This window comes from Prinia subflava, chromosome 2 (genome assembly GCF_021018805.1).
Source record: "Prinia subflava isolate CZ2003 ecotype Zambia chromosome 2, Cam_Psub_1.2, whole genome shotgun sequence".
NCBI classification, from domain to species: Eukaryota; Metazoa; Chordata; class Aves; order Passeriformes; family Cisticolidae; genus Prinia; species Prinia subflava.
In genome coordinates, this window is record NC_086248.1 from 2,108,045 (window position 1) to 2,131,971 (window position 23,927).

The 23,927-nt window shown below is 42.5% G+C and overlaps 1 protein-coding gene across 5 annotated transcripts in view; it reads right to left on the minus strand.

The window, feature by feature from the left end:
- KIF13B (kinesin family member 13B) overlaps nt 1-23,927 on the minus strand; it is a 121,445-nt gene that overhangs the window by 84,035 nt on the left and 13,483 nt on the right. The window lies entirely within an intron of this gene.

Genomic DNA, 23,927 nt, shown 5'->3' on the forward strand with positions numbered 1-23,927 from the left:
GGCATCAGCAGAGGAGTGTGGCTGGTGGGACCAAGTGCAGGAGCTACAACGTCGAGAGCACGAAACCATCTGGCCCCAAATTAATTCAGAAGTGAGTTAGCTGGAAAAGGCACTGAAACTGGGCTTGGTGAAGCCAGACATCATTTTTGGCTGGCAAACATTCCTCCAGAGCCTGTGGCCTGCAGGGCTGTAAGGAGCAATCAGGGATTAAGTTATCACTTCATGCTCAGATATTGAACAAGGTGAGACACGCACCGTGCACCATCACTCATCCCTTTCAGCCACGGAAATTGTGTCAGACTCAATCCCACCACGATTCTCCTGCCAGCCCAATCTCCTGGGCCTGGATCCTGGCCAGGGACTCGCTGGCTTTTGCCAAGCCTCATGTTGTCCCAGGGCAGGGAGGTGTTTGCAAGGAGGATGCAATTCCCACCCTCGGGCAGATGGATGAGAGACTGCTCCTGGTGCTCCAGGATTAGACAAGGCTTCCAAAAATTGCAAACACGAGTCCTCTGGTCTGTCATCGACTCTTATCACATATTTTTGCAGTGCCTGAAGTGAAGGAGGGATGCAGGGCCTTTAGCCATGGGATGAGAACCTGCACTCCGTAGGTCACCAGCAGATTTTCCAAGGGAATTCAGGTAAAACCAGCAGCTCTGGCAGCAGATCTTTCCCCAGCAGCCTCAAAGCACCTACAAGCCAAGGTCAGAGCTGCTGCTGGAAGTGCCACAGCTGCCAACCAGATTTCCTCCCGCCTCACTCTTATCCCTAATTACTTCTAAGAGCTTCCCACAAGCAACACCATGGATTCGCTTCCTGTGCTGCTCTTATTCCCAGAGCTGTTTATCTCCCCAGCATGCCTTCCCTTTTGAAATCCCTTTCAACACCTCTCCCTCAAACAAAAAAACACCCCAAAAGGAGACTTAAACCCTTCCATAACGCTGTTTCTGGAGCAAAAGCTGTTCGTGGTTGTAGATATTTTTATTAAAAAGTCTTTTTCAGGACATTGCACATGTGCTGGGTTACATTCAATTCAGGCCAATTAAAAGTTCATTGTATGGTCAAGTGTTCTGTGCTGCACAAATGCAGCTCTGTGGCTCTTTAGTACCTTCCCCTCCTGGACAATATAAAGGGGCTGAAAATAGGGAAAACAGCAGCCAGAACAGGGAATCACAGAGCTGGATAACAAGAAATGATGCCCCAGGGCTGTGTGTGAACAAGCCTCGTGCAGTCACTGGGAACAGAATTTTAGGATGGTTTGGAAGGGACTTTTTAAAGGTCATCTCATTCAACCCTGCAGGGACACCTCCCACTGTCCCAGGTTGCTCTAAGCCCTGTCCAGCCTGGCCTTGGACATTTCCAGGGATCCAGAGGCAGCCACAGCTTCTCTGGGAAATCTCTGCTAGGGCCTCAGCACCTCCTTAAAAACCCTCTTAGAACTAATCTAAAATTACTTTGCTCCAACTGCAGGACAGATCTAATGCTGTAAATTCAGTGCTCCAAAGCTTCTTCTGCAGTAAATTATCTACATTGTTCATCCCGGATGAGAACAAGAGTTGTGCTTTTCTGTGAATCTCACCACAATAAAGTGGTTTTATAGGAAGTCCTAGTGAACAGAGCAATCCATCACCGAGAAACTGAGACCTTCTGTGCTGATTCCCACTGCCACAAATGGTTAATACAAAATGGATACTTGGGCATGGAGGAAAATATCAAAACATATCCGTTCTCATCACCTATCACGTGCTATAGCCCTGCAAAAATGCTGTCACCTGTTAGTTCTGTCAAAAAGCAATGTAATTAAAGAGAAAAAATCCCTAATAAATAAGAAAAGCACAGTCACATTTCCTTGTTGGAATCTGAGGCCATTTCTTGTTTGTAATTCTAAATTCTTCAGCTAAATGTGGAATTATAGAATCATAAAGGTCAGAGAAGACCTCTAGGAGCATCAAGTCCAACTCAAGTCCCCAAGTGCCACATCCAGACTTTTTTGAACACTTCCAGGGATGGTGATCCCACCACTGCCCTGGGCAGCCTGTTCCAATGCTTGACAACTCTTTGCACAAAGAAATTTTTCCTAATGTCCAATCTAAATCTCCCCTGGCACAATCTGAGGCCATTTCCTCTCATCCTGTCACTTGTCACCTGGGAGGAGAGACTGACCCACACCTCGCTACAACCTCCTGTCAGGGAGTTGTGCACTTTTTGCAACCTTTAAAAATAATCTATCATTACTATAATACCACAACTATACCATATTTTGTATCATTTCTTCATGAGGGAAATACAGCCTGTGCTCCATGTGAGTTCTGCTCATTTGGGGCACAACACTCTCTGTGGAAAGTTGAAATTCTAGAAGTGTAAAAACCTAAAACAAGATTAAAAAAAACAACTGCAACCCAAAATTCCAACTAATGTTTACCTCCTCACACTGTTTTTTTTTGTTCCACAGTAGCCACCAGCACCAGACACTTGCTGGCAGCTGGTTTCACTTAAAACTTCTCTTTTCCTTTTCCAAGGATCTGTTTGGAAGACAAATTCTCGTACGTGCCATGTGGAAAAGAGTTTTGTATTTTGTGGTCTCAGCGATTAAATAGTGTGATAGTTCACACACACAGTAAAGGAGTCATTAATTTCCCTGAAAAAGAAACACCTAAAGGTGACACCAAATAAACTTGTGGGCTCCTGATGCCAAGTTTGCACTGAAAATAAGTTTATTTTTAGCCTGCAAGTGTGGGCTACACAGCAAGCTGCTGGTGTTCATAAACAGGGATGGGATGTGAGGCTTTCATGTGCACTGAACAGAGCCAAAGGATGTTTCCTGCTGAATTCTAGCTTTGAACTCCCAGGCTGCCTGCTGCTTCTTCTGGCTGAAAAATATCTTGCTTTTAGATGCAACTTGTTGCCTGCTTGACTGTGCTTCATATGGGACAGCACATGCAAAAGCACTTCATGTGGCATTATCATGATTTAGCACTGAGCACAGCAGTTCCCTAAAATAAGAATAAAAGCAGATGTCTACTTGTACCTCGAGAAGCTCTTTTAATTATTTTAAACACACACATCACCAAGAAATGCTTTTTTTTTTTTTGCTAATGCTAGATGAAATTTGGGGATTAGAAAGGTGCTCAAAAATACCTTCTGGTCATCCTGAATTACAAAGAGCAGCTATGAATATCTGTGTTGATGAACAGGCAGATATTGGAATTTTATCAGATGAACAGGACTGGCTTACTCTCAACCTGAAGCAACTGCTCTTAAAATCACTCATGTTTTATTCTTCTAAATCCAAAAGACATCAGATCATTTTGAGAAGCTGGAAGCTAAATACTAAATTATCCATTAAAGATTATACAGTAATGCTCAACACACAACTCTTCATTTAGAACGACAAAATAAGAATCATTAATTAAATTATTCCTCTAAAACTGTCCTGCTGGATTCCCTGGTGACTGCATCACAAAGAGTCACAAAGCAGCTTCACAGCCACTGCAAAACCCCAACAATCCCACTTGGAACAGAACACGGAATTGGAAGGTCAGCTCTTCTCCTTCCCATTTATCATTACCATAAAAATGTTTTCTAACAACAGCTCCTTGTTACAACAATTCTTCAGCCACTTACATCAAATAAACTCAAGCATCTTCATTTCCATGGGGACTTTTCCTGGCTGTAACTCCCCCAAATTGTGGGGATGGATCAACTCAGTTGCTTCCTTACAAAACAAAACCCACACGTACAAGTTGCTAAAGAAAATGTTATCTTTAATGGGCAACCTCTGTTTTGGTGGGGTAGGGGTGGGAATGGGAAGGACTCTGTCAGAGAGGGAGGAAAGCTATTGCGTGAAAATTGACTGGAAACCTCATTAAAAATAAACTACAGAATATTTGTGGATTCGTTGTTCCACAGAGCTCACACTTCGTCCACCACTACAAACCATCATTTAGCCATAAAAGCAGTAAGTGAGGGGGAAAATAATAATCTCCAAACTGGTAACTTTACAAAGAAGTTTGCTGTACACTGGCAGCTGGCAGAGACTTAAAAACAAAAACTGAAAGTATGCTGCACCAGGGAAAATACAGACATGTAGGCAGTAATTCCTCTCTGAACAGGAAGAGGGTGAAAATTAATAGCCAAAAGGATGTCTGAGAGTCACCAGTCTGCTCATCTGGGCTGAGATCAGGGAGCTGAGCACACACCAGGGAAAAATCACTGAACAGCCACACACACTTTCCTTTTCCACATCCCCTGCTCTTGCTGGTTGTCTCACACAGCCCATGGTGGGACAGAAGATTTTCAGCTTTGTTACACCACCTACAAATGTTTTTCAGCTTCCCCCTTCCCCACTTAATAAAACCACCACAATTTTCTAAAGAGCCTGTGAGGCCAAAATGAACAAATCTGCATTTAAAGACAGCAGACCTCCTCCTGCAGAGCCTTTAGTGACAGTGCAGGACATCCATGCATCCTGCCAGTCCTAAAAACACAGGTTGGAACCCACTCCTTCACACAGACCAGGCTATCCTCCTTCTCCTCCTGCCAACAGAAACAAGAAAGGAAAAGTCCTTATTTTGCAGGCAGGTTGGGAGACTACCCAAGGCCAGATGCTCTAGGATGATGCCTGTGTTGCAAAAAAAAAACATGGTTTGTTAACAGTTGTTTTCCCCAAAACACAGCCCTGAAAGTGGCGGGTGAAAGAAGTCCTTGCCCTCAACATGATTTTTGCAAAGGAAAAGGATTTTGACAAAAAGAAAACGTGTGAAATGAGTATCAGACTTTCAGATAAAAACCGTAAAACACTATAAGAACTAAATACAAGAATTGACAAAGTACAGGAGAGGAAAAAAGCAAAGTCATATTGATGTAAAGTTCAGATCACATGTTCCAGTTGAGTGATTTCCTCAAAAATGAGCCTTCAGGACCAGCCTTGCTGTCGTTGGCTATGACTGCTGGTTCTCTTTGGCTTGATTTTAATATATGAAATCAGCTAATTTATCCACTTTTGATGTTACTAAACTGGTTGGCTTTTAGCTGGTTGCATTTTTTTGTTTTGTTTTTTTTAATCACCTCTGATTATGAGCATCAAATTCTCAGCCACATAAACATAATTATTTAACAAAGCCCATATAAAAGACACTGGCATTCCTAAGCAGCAATGCCCTAAGGAGTTACCCATTTCTCTACTGCATTCAGTTTTCTGTAATATTAAATGTATGTTTGTCATATTCAGTAGTGAGGTATGAATTTCTAGAACAATTACATGTGACCCATTGCACAAAATTAAACTTTAGAGACTGTCAAGTTATTTGACAGCATTTCAAAGAGACAAACTCCAAGAAATAAGAAGCTGATATGGATTTCACACCACACATTTGTATTGTTCTGCCCCTTCCCTCTGCCTCTAAATGTTATGAAATTAAATACAGGCAGAAAGAACACTCCAAACCAAAATATTCAAATATATACAGCTGAAAAATCACAGCTTTTAGGTAAGACAGTCTGGTACCTTTGTCACCTTGACAGTATCCCTTTAACCTCATTATTGTTCTGCAGCCAGGATAACAAAATAGACAAGATGTTTAATTACCACAATTTGTCCACTCTGGCTTATAAACCCCTTAAATGCTCATTCATGCAGCTGATTGAATGAGTCTGTCCAAGCATAACAACAAACACAGAAAAGATGCTGGGTATTCAATCTGGTCACTTGATGCCACAGGAAAACAGGACACAGCAAGAAAATGTCTCTCTGCAGGTACTGCAGCAACAGGTCCTGCCCTTTTTGGAATTGCCCACGCTCCTGGGATGTGTAATCCAGGATTTCCTAAGCAGCTGCCATAAAAACAAAGCCATGCAGAAATTTAAGGTGCTATTTTAAGCACAGGGTGAAGAGAGGATGTTGAAGGAGGGACTGTCACTGCAGACTCATCACACCCAATTTCTCTGCTTCATTAATTAGCAGCAGCTTCTTGCTGAACAGCAGCACTAAGAGGGGTTTCTCTTGTGAGTTATCACCACTCCAAAATGTTTAAGATGAGCAGAGGGGGTTTATCTTTGGGGACAACCTGGCTGCAGGGCTGGATTGAGGGGTGACAGCAAAGCTGGTCACAGAGTGCAGGAAATCAATCTCCAGGGAATAAAGCACTTTGTGCAAGTGGCACAATTATAAATCAAGGGGTGGAGGGGTGGCTTCCCTGCTGCTTTCTCCATCCTCCCCCAGTACAATCCATAAATTAGCATTTATCCAAGACTGGAGCAGCACTGGGATGCAGCCTCTGACTGGGCACCCAGGGCCACCTGGTTTTGGGTAGAATTGATACCAAAAGGACACAGGGTTTTGAAACTCAGAGCTGGACTGAATTTCAACACTTGGCCCACGCAGAAAAGCTTCAAAACATTTTTATGCCAAAAGCAAATACCTGACAAAACCCCTTCCTTGCATCTCCCTCCTTACACCTTTATTTTTACCCTTGGACTTCAATTTTCCCATCGGGAATTTAATGACCGAATGCTCTCAGGGGAAGAATTGAGTTGTGCAATTCCAAACACTCAAGCTTCCATTTATTGTTTCACAGAATAAGAGGAAAATCCAACCTCTCCAAGTACAACACAGCATTTCAAACATTACATTTGCCTTCCAGAGTTGAAAGGGAAAGAAATGGGCTAAAAACATGACTTGCAAAAAGAAAGGAAGAGAAAATATGTTACAGGCATAAAGCTGTATTGTAAGAGGCTGCTTGAAAGGCTGTTCCTTTGTAACCCATGCACATTATAAACATCAGGAATACCTAGTATGATTTTTATTTTTCAGCTGAAGTGGGCTCTGATACCAAGAGAGTGATTTTTTACTCTCAAGCTCTTTTGTTAGACTTTCAGAGGCTCTTGGCTTGTCTCAAGTCCAAGGCTCCTTTCAGAAATCAGGCAGAGGACTTGGCCTGCCTAAAAATCACTGAGCAAACCCAAAAGAAATTAGCAGGGGAAAAAAAAATCACATCTTTCAATATCCTCTCCTATTTCTTCTTCTTCAATGGAACTGCTTTTTTAAGTTCAACTGCTAAATGTAAAATTTTCCAATGACTTAGAGTGCTTAAAAGAAAACTTCAATACGAAAATCTTTCAAATGACACAACCCTTAATGAGAAACAACCCTTCATTAGAAAGAAAACCATGGACAAGTACACACATAAACATTCTTGCACTTGATGCAAATAAAATTAAAATAACCCTGCTTAGTTTAACTAATGAGCCCAGAGATCTATCAATTACCAATACACAATGAAGCAGGCAGTATTTCAAGCCCAGTGAGTTTATTTACTTTATGTTCCTAAACATGTCTTATCAAACTACCCCAGCAAAATATTTAAAAAATATCTACACTGAAGTGTTATAAACCTCAGATCAGGCTGGGTTTGGGTTCTTGAATGCATCTGCCCAGTGGGTCACTGACATGAACTCAGCTACCTGTGCCATCAACACACACCAGATGATTCAGAAACAGATGGAATAAATGTGAAGCTCTCCTTTACTTTTTAATTTTTTGAACAAAATAAAAGAATCACGAGTGTGTTGATGCCTCCTGCATTGTTCCCACTGAATGGATACGACAAAGGGGAACAGTAACTTATCCAAGGCTGTGTTGGCAGCAGAGCCTGAGCTCAGTATTTCTCATCCCTCCCTCCCTGCTCCATGTTTTACTGCCAGTCATGCCAGCCTAAAGCAGAGAATTTCACAGCACAAGTCATTTCATCCAGCATTGAAGGCCTTCAGAAAGAAGGGAAGAGCAAGGAGATGGTATTTCTTAGGACCCAAAACCAAAGTATTGCCCTGCCTTTTCCCAGATGACTCCTTCCCTTCTGCCACATTAACTGAGGTTTGCTCATGGAGCTGCTCCTGTCAACCAGACAGAGCCTAAAAAAAAACCCCTTTTGCAGAGCCTCAAGGGGCTCCAGGAGAGCTGGACAAGGACTTGGGACAAGGGATGGAGGGACAGGGCACAGGGAATGGCTTCAAACTCAAAAAGTGAAGAGGGCAAAATTGCATCATTTGGCCATCACTGCTCCTTTAGAAACACATCCTCACTCTACCAACAAGAATTCACTGTTACCTGTCATAGTCAGTTCCAATAGTTCATAATAACTCTTGCCCTTAAGAGTGGTACAGATAAATTCCCAATTTGTATTTTTCTATTTTTAGGCTTTCATACACTTGGTCTTTGTGCCACCTTTCCCTTGTCACAACACGGGTTTCCAAGGTGATGGCAGCACTTTGTATCAAGCACTGAGGTCCTCTGGTAGCTCCAGCATATGAAATAATTCACTATTTATGATCCCTCAGCCTCTAAAAGCTGTGGTGTGAAGGTGTATTTCAGCAAAGCAAAGTAATTTCAGTAATGGGATAAATATATGCTGATGGAACCTATCTTACACACAAAATTCCACATTTTATCTTCAGTCCTATCCTGAGGTTCTCACAAACCTTTCCATGAGATCTCCTTATCAAGAATTAAGAGACAAGGGATAAGCAGCTAAAGCCATTCCATACTCCCAGCTTAAAGACTACCTGGTTTAGATAATGGGAATGGATATTTTACTGAATTATCCTGAGGGAATCCCACAATGAAAAATGCCATGGCAAAGAGCAAATATGCATGACTACAGCACAGCAAACGGCCTTGTTTTCACGGAATGACTACTGCAAAAAATTAAAAAGCACATAACTTTCAAGTACAGAAGGACAGAAATAAAAATTCTTTCTATTTTTTGCTTTAGCTAAATAGAAAGCCTAAGTATATCAACAGGCACTTCACATTTCTTTCAAGGAAACTGCTACACTAATGCTCCACAAAAAGAGGGATTCCCACATGAGAGCAGCACAGATCCTCAGCCAAAATCTCCCTGGTATCAAAACTCGAGTGCCAGCAGATGAGCAGACAGTATCAGTGAACAAGTGGGACAGAGGGTAGAACAGGGAATAATAATTAATCACTCAGATTATTAGAAAATAGCTGTCATTTCAAACAACTCTGTTGGCCCCCATTTACCTGCAGGATTTGGAGTTGAAGTGAGAACACCACAAGACTGATCAGCAGTAAATCTTTCATTGCAATGAGCAGTCTCAGATGATCAACAATATTCAGATCCTCAACCACTGCTAATTAAAAACCTGATGAAAGGGAATAAGCTATTTGGAAGCAGTGATTCATCAGATAAACATGAAATGCATTGGTGGTTCTCTGTGCAAGGTCTACCTTCAATGACCAGGAATATAAAGTTACAGCATGTCAAAAAAAATTTAAAAATCAACAGAAAAACCCTCAATTCAATCTACACTGTCCAGCTCTCTAAGAATATGGAAAGATTAGTTTGGTTTCCCACAGCACAGGGGGATCATACACACTGAAAAACTCCTGGACACAGCACCAGTAGGTGATTCCTAATAAAGATACTTTTAAAAATAGACTTTGAGCCGTGGAAAGTGCGTGTTTACAGGAAGGAACCTGCTCTGCCTGGGTCACTGCTGTGAAGCAAAGAGACTTTGAAGTTCTCTGTGGCTGCATTGTTTCAGCTGATAAATGGCAAGGTAAACCTTGGAGAGGGGTTTAAAACAAAACTCCAGCACTTGCAGCTATTTTATGGCTTTGGGGAGAATTGTGAGGCAGCAGACAAAGCTGCCATGTGCTCACGTCACTGATTCCATCAAATACTCCAAGTTACCAGAGAAATAACTCATAGCTGTGTGTTACTTTAAAATTAATACAACATTTAGAGCAGTGGTCACACAGGCAAGAACACCAGGGCAGGAAAAGCACAACCTTTAAAAAGGGAGATTCACCCAAGAGGGCAGAAAATGCTGGGGTTTGATGCCTCCTCAGAATTGCTCAGGTTTGGGGTTTGCCTTGCTGAAGTTAAATACCCTGCATCAGCAGCTCAGAGGTGGAAAAATGCTCCTGAGGCCCAGCACAGCACAAAACCACCCCAGTTTGGTGTTACAACCACTCTGCAGCATTTAACAGCTGACTGGAACCCAAAAAACTCAGTAATCCATCTACCCCTGCTTCCTGGGCAGCAAACTGAGGTACCACACATAAATGAGAGCTGTGCTCCCCAAAATCCTGCAGAACTGGTAAAACACTGGCAGAGGCTGCCCAGGGAAGCTGTGGCTGCCCTGGATCTGTGAAATGTTCCAGCCTGGATGGGGCTTGGAGCAACCTGGGACAGTGGGAGGTGTTGGAGTTGGAATGGGATCAGTTTTAAGGTCTCTTCCTACCTGAGCCATTCTGTAATTTGATATATTCCACTCAGATCATGCCGACAGTTTGCCTATCCATGTTTGTACATCACAAACACGATGGATGAAATGGAAAGGAGATGACAGAGAAGGTGACAGAGGCACCTCCTGGACAAGCATCGTCTTGAAAGCACAGAAATCACTTTCTGTGGCTGTTCTTTATCCTTTGTGACCACTACAGGTCTTCTGCACAAATCCTGCAGCAGCAGCAAATTCTCTCTTTAGATAATTCTCTCTTTTGCTTTGTCTCAGGCACTGTGCCCTTCCTGGGAAGAGCCATGGCAACAGGGTGAGGTCACCCCACAGAGAGTCTGCAAGGCCATTCTGGGGTCCCTTCTGTCACCCAAAAACTGGAACAAGGTCTGAAACCCTTCCCCAAATTCTAACGCACCATTGGTCTGATTTTTTTTCTTTCTTTAGCATTAATAACAAAAAAAAGTCTACAAATGAGCCTTACAGGAGAAGCCATAATTTCAGATTATTCAGTTGGTTTAGCAATGAAAGATTCCCTATAAAGCATCAGAGACTCACATGAGAGCAGGCTCCAGAGACTTGGAATTCAAATAATAAACTGAGTATCTCCTTTTAAGGGAGAACAATTATCTTATACTGTACTCCTGCCATTATTACTCATTTTCCATACTGCCTTTGGTACTGTATTCCAAAAGAATTGTGTTTATAAATAGGTTTTAAAAGGTCTTCAAATGACATCCTTCAAATCATAATTAAAAATTTGGTAACTGTTTCAGCATAAGATTTTTCCTGCTTTTTGAGTTCCCATAAATAGATTTTCAAGTCTGACTATAAACTCTTTTTTTTTCATTATGTTCCCCTGCAAATACAGATTAAAAACTTGCTCCAAAACTCCAGTTATAATTACAAGACCAATCATTTGCAAAACAGCAAAGATTTTTAACTTATGGCCATTTAATCCATTTTTATAATATCTTATAAACCACTGTACACAGATGGGACAACAGCAGGAGAAACCACAATTATGCTGTAATTAGTTTCTTGTTGGCCTTTAAGATGCCAGGAGAGACTAAGATGTCAAGTTACTTTCTTTTGTGATAAAAATTAACTTCATTTTTCTGCAAGGATGGATTTCAATACTTTTCCCGAAGGAATCAAGCTCCTTCTAAGCATTAATCCTGACAATAAACAAGGCTTAATGACTTCTATGCAACTTGGCAACAGTTTTAGAACTTGTTAGTGGTGCCAGTGAAGTCTTTGGAATTGTATTTGTTGCAGCAAGTCTAAGGCACAGGAGGCATGACCAGAGCACATGAAGTCCTAAACACTTTCTACCCCACCTGCAGTGTCTGAATTAATCTGTTCAAATCTCCTATCCAACGTTTTTCCTAAGAAAAAAAACACCTTAAAAGCACCTGCCTTTGTCAAGGTTCAAGGATCCAAGTAGTTAATGTTCAAAATGTAAGGAAAAAATGTTGTTTCAAAAGCCATGGTAACCTAGAGGGTGTCTGGCAAATTTTGCTAAAGGTTTTTTATAATTGCTGATGTGCTGAAGAGCCTCCCAGAGTCAACCCCAAAACTCAGGCAAGATCTTCCCCAAATGAAAAATGACTGAAGGAAAGAAAAAATAAGTTTTAAATCCTTGATTTTTTAGGACAAAGGACGTCCTGCAGAGGTTGTTTCCACGCAAGCCAAAGCAGCCAATAACACAAGAAGCACTCAGCACTGCTTGAAATGGAATTTCTTTGGATACCACTTCAACAGGAGGTATAAGCTAAACTTTCATTTGGAAGATAATTGTTCAAGATGGACATTAGATAATTGTGATGAATTTTTTTGGTTTCTGGATGGATGTCCTGCTAAATATAATTTACCAAAAGGTGCAGACTTGTGGCTTGCCAACAACCCCTCACAAACGAAGCTACAATCAACTGCTGATATCACTACTGCCTTGAAAACCAACTTGTCTCTCACTTTCAAACATATTAATTATGGACACAATTATCCAGTGACAGCTGATATTTATACACTGACTTCTGTCAGCTTAGCTCCCACATCTCAGCAAGGCAGGTGCAATCCAAATTCCGCTCGGAATCAGGTCACTCTTCAGCAGTATACAAACAACTTATGGTTTTATTCATGCACAGAGAGCTACATAAATTATCTCTGGAGATATTAAAAAAAAATCTGGACATAATCCTGGGTGAACAGCTCCCCTGTCTGAGGAGGGAGGGATGGAGCAGATACCTCCAGAGGCCCCTTCCAGGCTCCACAGGCACATCCTTGTATTCAAGACTGCCCTGAGTCAGCCTGCCACCACTCCAAGAGCAATTCCAAAGTATTCCAGGACTGCTCTGCCTCTCACATCTCTGACCTGGGGGCAGCCAGGTGATCTCCTTGCTCAGCAGAAGATGGGGTGATCTCCTTGCCCAGCAGAAGAGATGTCACAGAGCACAGGAAACTCAGCCACGGCCTCTGGAAAGGCGTTGTTGGCATGACCTGACCTGGGAAAATGTCACCTGAGAAACCTAAACAGGACTAGAGGACAAAGAAAATAAAGGTATGAGGAAATGTTTGACTAAAGAGTGCACAGCAAACTCAGCCCAGAAAGCCAACCCTGGGCTCATCCCACAGCACAGGCAGCAGGGGAGGGGAGGGTTCTCCCTCACTGCCCTGCTCAGATGAGATCCAACCTGGGACACTGCATCCAGCCCTGGAGATCCTGCACAAGGAAGACGTGGAGCTGCTGGAGAGAGTCCAGAGGAGGCCACGGAGATGCTCTGAGAGCTGCAGCCCCTCTGCTCTGGAGCCAGGCTGGGAGAGCTGGGGGTGCTCACCTGGAGAAGAGAAGGATCCAGGGAGAGCTCAGAGCACCTTACAGAGCCTAAAGGGGCTCCAGGAGAGCTGGAGAGGGGCTTGGGATAAGGAATGGAGGGACAGGACACAGGGAATGGCCTCAAACTGGAAAAGGAGAGACTTAGATGGGATATTGGGAAGGAATTCCTCCCTGTGAGGTTGGTGAGGCTTTGGCACAGGTTCTCAGGGAAGCTGTGGCTGCCCCTGGATCCCTGGAAGTGTCCAAGGCCAGGCTGGACAGGGCTTGGAGCAGCCTGGAATAGTAGAAGGTGTCCCTGCCCCTGGCAGGGGTTGGAATCTCATTCTCTCAGGCCCCTTCCAGCTCCAATCTTCCTGTGTTTCCAAAGACTGACATCATTCCACAAAAAGCTGTACCAGGATAGACATCACACACCCTCAGAGAACTCCTCCAGTTTCACCTTGTGCCACCTTCACGAGTGAAACACCTCACTACTTAACCAAGAGATTCTTAATTATCAAAATCATGGAGGACTATGCCCAGTTCCAAACCTATGACCACATGCTGCAGAAATTACTCAGCACACAGAATTGAGCTTACTCTGGACCCCTTGCACTCCTGTGCAGTGTGAACCTGCCATGGTTCTGCTAATCCCACATAATTCCTGCACTGGGAACACCGGGGAAGGCTTGCCCAGTGCTCCTCCTGCAATTCAGTTAAACTCTTAGCAGCACAGGAAAATACCTCAGTGACAGGGAGAGATCAAACCACGTGTGCAAACTCTGCAGAGAGGATTTGCACAGGCAGGGGCAGAGCAAGGGTGGGAGGTTTCAGCATGGAGTTGCTTCACAGCCTCTTTGCTGCTTAGGGCAGGTGTTTAAATAAGAAAACTTGCAGGCAGTAGAGATGCTGCTAAGCCTCAGCTGGTGCAAATGTGGTTTCAGCAACCAGAAAATTGCTTCCTCTCACAACCATCCCTATTTCTCTCTTCTCTGCCACAAAATCTGCATATGGTTTTTCTCTCTTTTTTCTTTTCTTTTTTTTTTTTTTTACTTCACACCTCTGAAGTTTCAGCAGAGCACATTGAAGTCCTCCCTTTTCATGGTGCCACGGCTGCAAACTCTGCAAAGATGTTATCTTAGGCACATTTTTGGGAAGGAATCAGAAATATACGGACTGTGACATACACGCATTTCAACATAGAAGTTCACTGATGGCAAATTCCATTCCAAGAGCTCAGAGGAGCAGGGAGAAGAGCCTTCAAACCAGAAAAAGGTTTAACAGAAGAATAAAACAATGGATAATGTCACTGCCACAGAATTCCAGAATGGTTTGGGTGGAAAAGGACCTTCAAGATCACCCACTTTCAAACCCCTGGCATGGGCAGGACACCTTCCACTGTCCCAGGGTGCTCTAAGCCCATCCAACCTGGCCTTGGACACTTCCAGGGATCCAGGGGCAGCCACAGCTTCTCTGGAAAACCTGTGCCAGGGCCTGCCCACCCTCACAGGCTGGAATTCCTTCCCAATATCCCATCTAACCACCCTCACAGGGAAGAATTCCTTCCCAATATCCCATCTAACCACTCTCACAGGGAAGAATTCCTTCCCAATATCCCATCTAACCACCCTCACAGGGAAAAATTCCTTCCCAATATCCCATCTATCCCTGCCCTCTGGCAGTTTGATCAGAGTTAAATTTTGACTGGAGTTATTCATAATAGGTACTATTTCTGAGTGATTACATTTGAACATACTATATTCAAATATCTATATTTGAAATATAGATAAAATTCACATCATAAACATAGGCAAGTAATCCTTTAAAAAACCCAGAGAGCTGGAAGTGCTCGTCACTGCAGGACTGTTCAGATAAAGCTGAGTGGATATCCTGTTCCTTCATTTCATTTCATTTATCTGATCAGCACAGCAAGGCCACCACTGCTGAGGGACAGAACAAAACGCTGGCAGGAGGCTGCAAACCCTGAGGAGAAAGGAAGAAAATGGTATTGTGCCTTCCAAAAGGCTGAAAATCAAGTAAGTGGCTGAGCCTAAGAAGCTCAGACAATACACATTAAGATATAGGGTTTCCTTACGTCACTGCCACAATATAAAGGCCCAGAGTTCTGGCCCCACTGAGTGATGTGACCTCATTAATTATACACCAGCATAGGAAGCTTCTTGCTGGGAAAAAAAAAAGACCAAAAAAATGCCCTAACACACACAAAAAACCCCCAAGACAACAACAATAACAAACCAAAAGTCATCCTCCTCAAACAATAAAAAGCCACCCTCCCACACAGTAAATTGTTTCTTGGAATAGATACCAACCAAAAAAATGGAAAACATGATAGATTTATTTTAGAGGCTTGAAATGGAAGAGAGGAATCTGCAGTTCACAGTCAGATAAGGAGCATATGGTAGAGCTGAGGCAAAACTTTAATCCCCTTGTGCAGCCACTGCTCTTGGAGAATTCCATCATTCCTCCCATGATATCCTTCATGTCCATCCCTCTTCCTTTAGCCAAAAAAATCACCATTACCCTGATTGCTCCTCTCCTCAAAGGAGCTCCAACTGGATAATTAGTTATGTAAGGCACTGTATGCTTATCAAACCTTGTGCTTATCAAGGCCGCCCTGAACTTTCGAGCACTAATTAAAATGTCATTTTATTTGACACACTCCCAGAGCAGTGAATGCACTGCTCACCCCACAGCCAGATTTATATCCCCAGAATCCATCCTGCTCCACACAAAACCAGTAGATAAAGATAGAACTTATTTTAATGCAAATGACAACCAAAAGAAGATGGTTTGGTACTTCCAAAACTGCAACAACACAAAATTTAGTGTGCTCCTTTTAGGAGGAGGCCATAAACAGACTTCCAGAGCTTTTTTCTATGAAGGAAAAGCATTCCCAGCAGAGGGAAGGGTGTTGCCCATGCAAGATGCTGCATTCCTGCAGACCAAGCTCATGGAAACCAGAAAGCAGAAATACCTACAAGATGCTGATTGCTGATTTCTGCTCACAGGAGGTGGAGAACAAACAGGCCTGTTGTGTTTTTTCCTCATCTACTGAAATTTAAATAGGTGGAGGAACATCAAATATTGAAGCAAATCTTGAGGTGCTACAGCAATTCCAATTTTATCATTTGATTGTAACAAACACAGAGAGAAACAAGTTCCTCTTTATTCAGCAGCTTTATTTACAGAGCTGGTGACAAAATCAGAATAAACCCCATAAGTGTAAGGTAGCATCAAGTGCAACAGTGCCATTCTAAAATTAACAACACCACAACAAAAAAGGACAAATTATCTCAAACTGATGCATTCAAGTAACTCTAAAAATTTGTTCAAATTTCCTCAGGAATGACTGTAAGATACTAAGAAGTTTCTCCTTTACTTTTCATACTAAGCCTGTATATAATTTAGGAAACAAACCCTGACAGTTTTCCTATTCCATTTTCCAAAATACAAGGAAATTAAAAGATTTTATGAGCTATTATCTGCCTGTGCCTTCCAGCTGACCATACAAGCACTGATAATATGATGGGGCATCATCCACCCTCTTAGGAGAGCATCAAACCTTGTCCTGCCAAAGCAGCTCAACCCTGAACATTCAGATTATCTTATTTCAAATTAGCCTGGGGGATACATCTACACAATCAAAATGACTGCAACATTATATTAATCTCAGATCAAGACTTTGGAGTTCAAACTCAAATATCCCCAAAACAAAACTGGCTGAGCATAAATCAGTGAGATATAGAGAGAGGGACATAGACTCCTCCCAAAACAAAAGAATTTGTCTGGTTTGTAGATTTAACAAGTCAACAGAACAATTACAACTTCAGTCTCCTTCAAGCTTCAACAACCTGTTACTGAAAGCTTCAGATATACGTGGGCTAGAAAACCAAAACTGTTGAGACAGTTCCCTCAAAATTGCCATAAATGGTTCAATAAAAGCTACATCCCACTCAAATATTAAACACATTCATTCTAATGGCTTCGACACGGCACCAAGAGGGGTTTTGGTTTGGTTTTGTGGTTGCACTGGGGTTTTTTTTGAGAAAACAACCCAGCTCTGGGAAGTGGCCAGTGGAAGTGGGTACCACTGTGGGAAGGTAATTTTCTGTTTGCAGCAGAAGTCAACTCCTTGGAGAAATCCCAGCCAAAAGCCTTTGCCAGCTCCAGAGGAGTTTTCCTGGAGGTTTTCCTGGAGTAATTATCACCATCAACCTTCAAATGGTGTCTGCAAGCAGGTCAACAACCCCACCAGTCCTTCAGAACTTGCAGCTACACTGCACAGCAAAACCCCTTCAATTTAGTGAAGAATTTTACAAATGTTGGGGGTTTTAAGGAGAAAAAGCACCAGAGATTACGAATCAATAAAGCACAAGTTGAGGGTTGTACTTCAGATCACGTGATGTGAAATAAATTCATTTTTTTCATCTATTTGCTCTTTCCCTCCAATGCAGAAGGTTATTACCAACTTGGTCAAATGAGCAGCAAGATCAAAAAAAGCCTCTTTGATTTCCTCCAAGGACTATTAGGGGGCCAAGGATGATTCCAGTAGTGACATAGCCACCCAATTCTCACTTAAAGAGGATATGGCTCATGTTAAAGCAGTTTTCACTTGCCACATGGGCACAGAGCTTTGAAATAACAGATAATCCTAATTAGCTATGGCTATGTTTGCCATTAAAAAAAAAAGGTAGATGTAAATAGGTGTGGCCCAGCTGCTGGGAAGGGAATCAGCTATAAAAGAAATCATTAACACAAGTCTCACCATTTATTTACTTAAGCAATAAAAAATAAGTTACGGGTCTGTTTTAAGCACATTGACACACACAAGCACAGCTCAAAACTTCTGCTTACTTTTTATCCATCACAAAAATTAATGGAGGGATTCTGTCTTGGATTTTCACTTTTACTTCAGTCAAAGCATGTGAGTTGGAGTAAACACTTCCTCAAAAGCAAAACTTGCAGCAAGCCCCTTCTCTCCTGGCAGAACTCCCACTTCTCAATTTTACACGAGATAAGGATTTTATGTGGTGAGTCTTCACCTCCTTGTGCAAATTCATTTTTCCCCTGTGCAGCCAAAGCCTGGGGAGGTGCAGGGGCAGAGCCAGTCCTGCTGTCCCCAGGACACTTTTAACAAAATTATTTCTAGGGACTGCAGAAATTCATCAGAAGCGTTCAGTCGTGTAATTTTAACATCAGAAGATAATTTTTAGAGATACAAATGACTGGGAACTGTATGCAGCCCTAGTGCACATGGAATGATGAGAAGTCCTCTAAGACCATCAGTTCCAGCCCTTCTCCCAGCATTGCCCTGTGTCCCCAAGTGCCACAACATCCACAGAACTTTTAAATCCCTCCAGGGATGAGGACTCCAGCACCTCCTGGGCAGCCCCTTCCAACGCTTGAAATCCTCCCAGCGAAGAAATTGTTCTTAATATCCAACCTAAACCTACCCCAGCACAAGTTCACTGCCAAATTATAGGTTTGATACCACTTCCTAAAAAATAAGGTTTGATAGCAGACTGAAAAACCAATGTTCTCACCACAATTTCATTCACTTATTTAAATTACTCTGTCAGTTTTAAATCAGCTATATTATTCCCTTCTCTTCCAACTTCTTCAGGCTGTTCAGCAACCAATAAAATCCAGCAGAAATAACTATAAATTTTACAGAACAAGCTCATGCTTGAAATAAGAGTTGAGCAGGGATGCAACAGAGGCCAAGCTGGCAGTGCAGGAAAATCTCATGGTGCTGTTTTTGCAAACAGGAACTTCCTGTGTGCCCAAAACTCACCAGTTTGGATGTCAAGAGGGGCAGACTTCCCTTTTTTCTGGATGTCAGCTCTTGGCCTCTGGAATACACACACACTCCCTTCCCCCCAAACTTCCTGGAACATTGCTGCACATGAAAACTTTGCACAGATCTGTGCCCTGGATGACAATGCTGAGCTAACATCTAACCCAGAAATTTCAATTTCAGAATTTTATGCACCAATGTGACACCTCAGCCAAGGGAGCCATTAATGCAACTGCTTAAATGCAATTCTGTGTCCCTTCCTAATCTGAATTTTCCCCACCCCCAGCAGTTTATACAGAATTAATACAATGCCAGGAAAGATATGGAGAAGCAAAGGCACAGCAATTACCTTTCACCCATCTTCAAAGAGAATAATATTTCACCCTTTAAATTGCTCTGCTGTCAAACAGCGACCGTGCCACAGCATGCAAATGGTTCAGCAAGCCCAATATTCCATTTCTGGTGGTGTCCAACAGCTGAGACTCCTCAGCCAAATGCAGGAACAGCTGGGGACACAGATGCCCGAGATGAGACAGCCCTCCAAGTGGTTCTTGCCTAACATCAGGCAGGATCCTGGGTGATTCTCAAGAAAATGTGGGCATTTTTCCATGACTATCTACCAGTAATTGCCTGTTTTCTTGGGAGTGTGCAGTTCTGCAGATTAGTTCCATAAATAGCAATGCCTTGACACATTTGCCTCCTTTCCTGATCATGCATGCCCTTTCCTAGGGTGGAAGTGAAGTCTGCACCCCAATGTGCTCCTACTGCTATGAATTATTATTGAGAAGTCAATTTTTCCTGCTTACTCCCACCAGTCAAGTTTTCCAGTTCATAAATATCTACATTTTAAAAACATCTATATAATCCTGTCAGAATTCCCTCTCCAGGCATCCTCACTCTGAGTGAGGCCCATGGATGTTTGTGTGCACAAAATTGAAAGATATAGAGCAAAGGTAAACAGGACCATGATGCTTTCGATTTTTGCCCATTTTCCTTTAAATGGGATTTTCACTTATCATTCCACATATATTCCTTGTACAGCTCACTGAAATATGTGCTATATATACTTTACCACATCACAGGGGTATTTTTTATTTATAATTGTTTCTCCACTCAATGTACATCTACCCCAACATGAACACACTCCCTTATCTACAACTTTTGCACCAGAAATCCATTTACACACAGTTTTACCACCTCACCACTCAGTCACCTCCAGACTGAAATTATCATTTCCTGTCATGATTGAGGCAGCTCGAGGTCTCTAACACTCCCCACAGCAAGAGCTGCTAAGTCATGACTTATTTCCAGCTTTGAGCAGCTTTGAGGGGAGTTCTGGAGTCACGCTGAGGAGTCACCCACACACCCAGGCAGGTGAAAGGCGGCTTCACCTTGCTCTGGGCAGACCCAACATTGTGTAAGCTGTGCCAAGCAGGAGCTTATCCTGCCTCCCCACATGCTCCTGCCTCTGCAGCACGGGATTCCAGGCTGACACACAGCACGGGGAGCCTGTGTGGGCTTGCAAGAACACCCCATTCCAGTTTTTAGCAACCGGTCTGTTTGTTTTTAAATTTGAAGTCACGTGTGTTTGTTGCCGTTCCTTCGCTTTGCGCTTAACCCTTTAAAAAGAGTGAACTCATGTTGGTTAGTCCTTGAGAGCCCCATTCTTGTTTTCTGGTAGCATTTTCTCAATATCTAAATCTTTGCCAGGATTCTGTCTGAATTGGCCCTGATCTTCATTTCTTCAAGAGGATTAAAAGCTGCTTCAGCTTTGTAAGAAACTTCAGTCCAAAGACAAACTCAGGAGAGCTTTAACATGCTGGGCTGTTCATTTTAACCCAAATGCTGCCTGAAGTCCATCATCCCCCTGAAATCAGCAATTTATTACCCACTTAAATCATAGTTGGGGTTCGAAGGATCTTAAACCTTATCCCATTCCAACCCCCTGCCATGGGCAGGGACATTTTCCACCACCCCAGCTCCAAGCCCCATCTCCTCACCACCTTCTTCAGCACTGTCATATGTCTCAGAAAGAAAATGGGAATTGGAATGGCAGAAGAATCTTCTAAAATTATTCTTTCCTATGTCAAATATACATGGGCTTCACCCAGTTCCTCATCAAAGCAGAAATCACTGAGCTCAGCTGCTGCAAGGCTACAAAAATCCTCAAGCCTAAGATAACAACAGACCCCTTCTCAATTTTCAGAACTTCTTAAAAACAACCAAATTGAGTTTAAGCACCACAACTTGATGAGCAAAAAAAATGTGTGAGAGTATAGAAAAGTGGTTTAAATCCAGAAATAGATACAATAAAAGCAGATCTTTAGAAAGATCCTCATTTACTGAATTATCTACTACAAAGCACTAATTATAAAGACATTACAATAGCTGAAGAGGAAAAACCCAGCCTGCTTTAACACACTTGTCAGCTCCAGTTAGCTGCACTCACTCCTCGGAGGAGTTTTTTACCCTGTGCCAGTCTTTGGAATCTCTCTGTTCTGCAAAACAAGAGGGAATGCAGCTAGAAACCACAAACTGCAACAAAAGTACAGTGAAGTCAGCACTTGTTTCATTTTTAAGCATTTTCTCTTAATAAAAAAGGCTCAGGGGTGGTTTGCTGGGCAGATTCAATGAATGCTTTTCTTTACAAATACCACGGCTGATTCACAGGGCTGTGCCAGACTGATACACCACTGATCTCTGAGCTCATATCAGTTACACATCAATTCCAGTTATGTCTGCAAGACAGAATAAACCTCCTTTGTCTGACATGTCAAAAAACAAACAAAAAAAATCAATCTTTTTAACAGGTCTTGAACGGGAGGTATAAAATTACACCGCAAGCAATTTGATAATAATAATATTAATAAAAGGCTATAAAGGAGCCTGGAGTAATTACAGTCAATTTGGAGATTTTCCAAAAAAATTAATTCCCATAAACATTCCCAGTTGTTGCCCAGCACTTATCTATTCACTTCAATCACAATGAGTTCACACCCTCTTCCAAGCCCCACTGCCAGAGTAAGAATGCTGTGAGTAATCTTTGCAACACGGAGTAAATCCCGAGTTGATAAAGAAACTTCAGCCTTGACCTTTGCAACAGGGAGAGCAGAGGGAGCAGACAGCTCGGGAAAGCAAACAAAAGAGGGGACAAGTCATGCTAATGACATTATCCATCCACAGAGAATCCCTGGAGCTTCACACATCCTTGAGGGGAGGTTTTGATTTACAGAGGTCATTCGGGGAAATTTGTGACAGAGCTCCAAGATCTGTCACAATTAATTTTGTGAAGGCAGCTAAAGCAGAGGGTGAGCATTTCCACACGCTGTAATTTTAATTTTAACACAAGGAACCACCATCCAAGCAAAGCCACCCCATCAACAGCCCAAGGTTAATAGCAAAGCCTGCCCAGCCTGGAGGTCACCCCATGGGTTTTAAAATTGATCTTCTGGACGTGATCAAGTTACTGAAACCTGCACAACAGCATTAAAGATTGCTCAATAAAATAACTGCTGCCTCTCTCCAGCTCAGGAAAGGTCCTTTCTTGGTTAAGGAATAACAGGAGAATACCAGATTTTTTCCAGTCATATGAAAAGAGACTTGTTTTAAGAGCAAGTGTTTCACAGGTACTTATTAATCCTCAAGTCTCTAGAGAAATATGTAAGTAATCTATTCAGTTTGCAGACACAAGAAAAAGTGAGGTCCATCAGTTATCAAAACATCCCTTAATTTTTAATTCCAACTTTGAAACAGCTACAGACACTTTTCTGAAGGCCTGAGAACATTTCAGTGGCGATTACACCGACACAATTTGCCCAATGCAACAGTCAGGTCCCACACACCTCAAATTTAGGGATTTATTTGCTTCTCCCCATCTCCTAGGCTTGGTTTCTCCCAGAGAGGATGGAAGTTGGGAAAAAAAAAAGGCTTAAATCCAAAAGTCATGGGTTGTTTTTCCAAATGTCACTCCCTGCCAGAGCAAGGCTGAGTCATGACATGTGGGGATGTGACAGCACAGAATTCTATTTCTGAAATTCTTTTCCCAGTTCCTAAATTGACCCTGGCATCTCAATGAGAAATGCAGCAAAGCTTTGGAGGTTTTCAAACTTGCCCTGCTTTACAAGCACCTAAACTGTGTATTTACAATATTAATTACTTCTCTTTTCCCCGTGTAGTAAATAGGTTTGCCAGAATTCCTTCAGCTGACTTGAGACAACTCTGAAATCCAAAGGAACTGATTTTGTAATAGAAGGTGAAGCAGTTGATGGCGGATTTGGAAATGGAAGCAGAACCTGAGCATAAATTAAGCCCAGTCTTAGAAAAACTGCAGCTACAACTAACCTTCTCCTTGAGCTGATATTTAAGATTCCTCTGATGGAGCTGCAGAAGCCAAGACAATTCAGCAGCAGCCCCTCAAGGGTGTGACCTGTTCCACAAGGACTCTGTTCCAAACCCTCATCGCTCCAGCTCGTGTTTTTGGGATCTGTTGTCTCACCGTGTGCAGGCAAACCCACAGTGCACTTAATGGGCCTCCACTTTCCTCTTTTCTATTAAACCACCCCGTATAAATTTCCTTTGCTTCCTGCTCAGATTAGCACTGGCCATTTGTGAGGATGCAAATGAAGCATTCTTTGCTCCAGCGCTGGATTCCCACACTGAGCTCACCACCTTGTCTGGGACCTGGAGCCACTGCCAGCACAGCCCTCCCTGCCAAGGGACACGATTTGCACGATGTGTGGCTGCCCCATGAACGTTTTTAAACATGTATTAGGGACTATAAACCCTAATATAAACCCTATAAACCTATGGCATTTCATTGCCATGTTTTAGAGAAACTACGAGGAACGTTTTTAATCCAGCTGTGGCTGACTTGGCTTCTGAAAATCTCAATTTCCTGCCATTTTTAGAGGCTCAAATCAACGCAGGGTTTTGGCAGCTGAGCAATGCACATGTTCCTGGAAGAGGAGGATATTGATACAAACAAAAACAACCCCCCACACACAGCCTGTTTGGTTTTAAGTGACTTATTAAAGC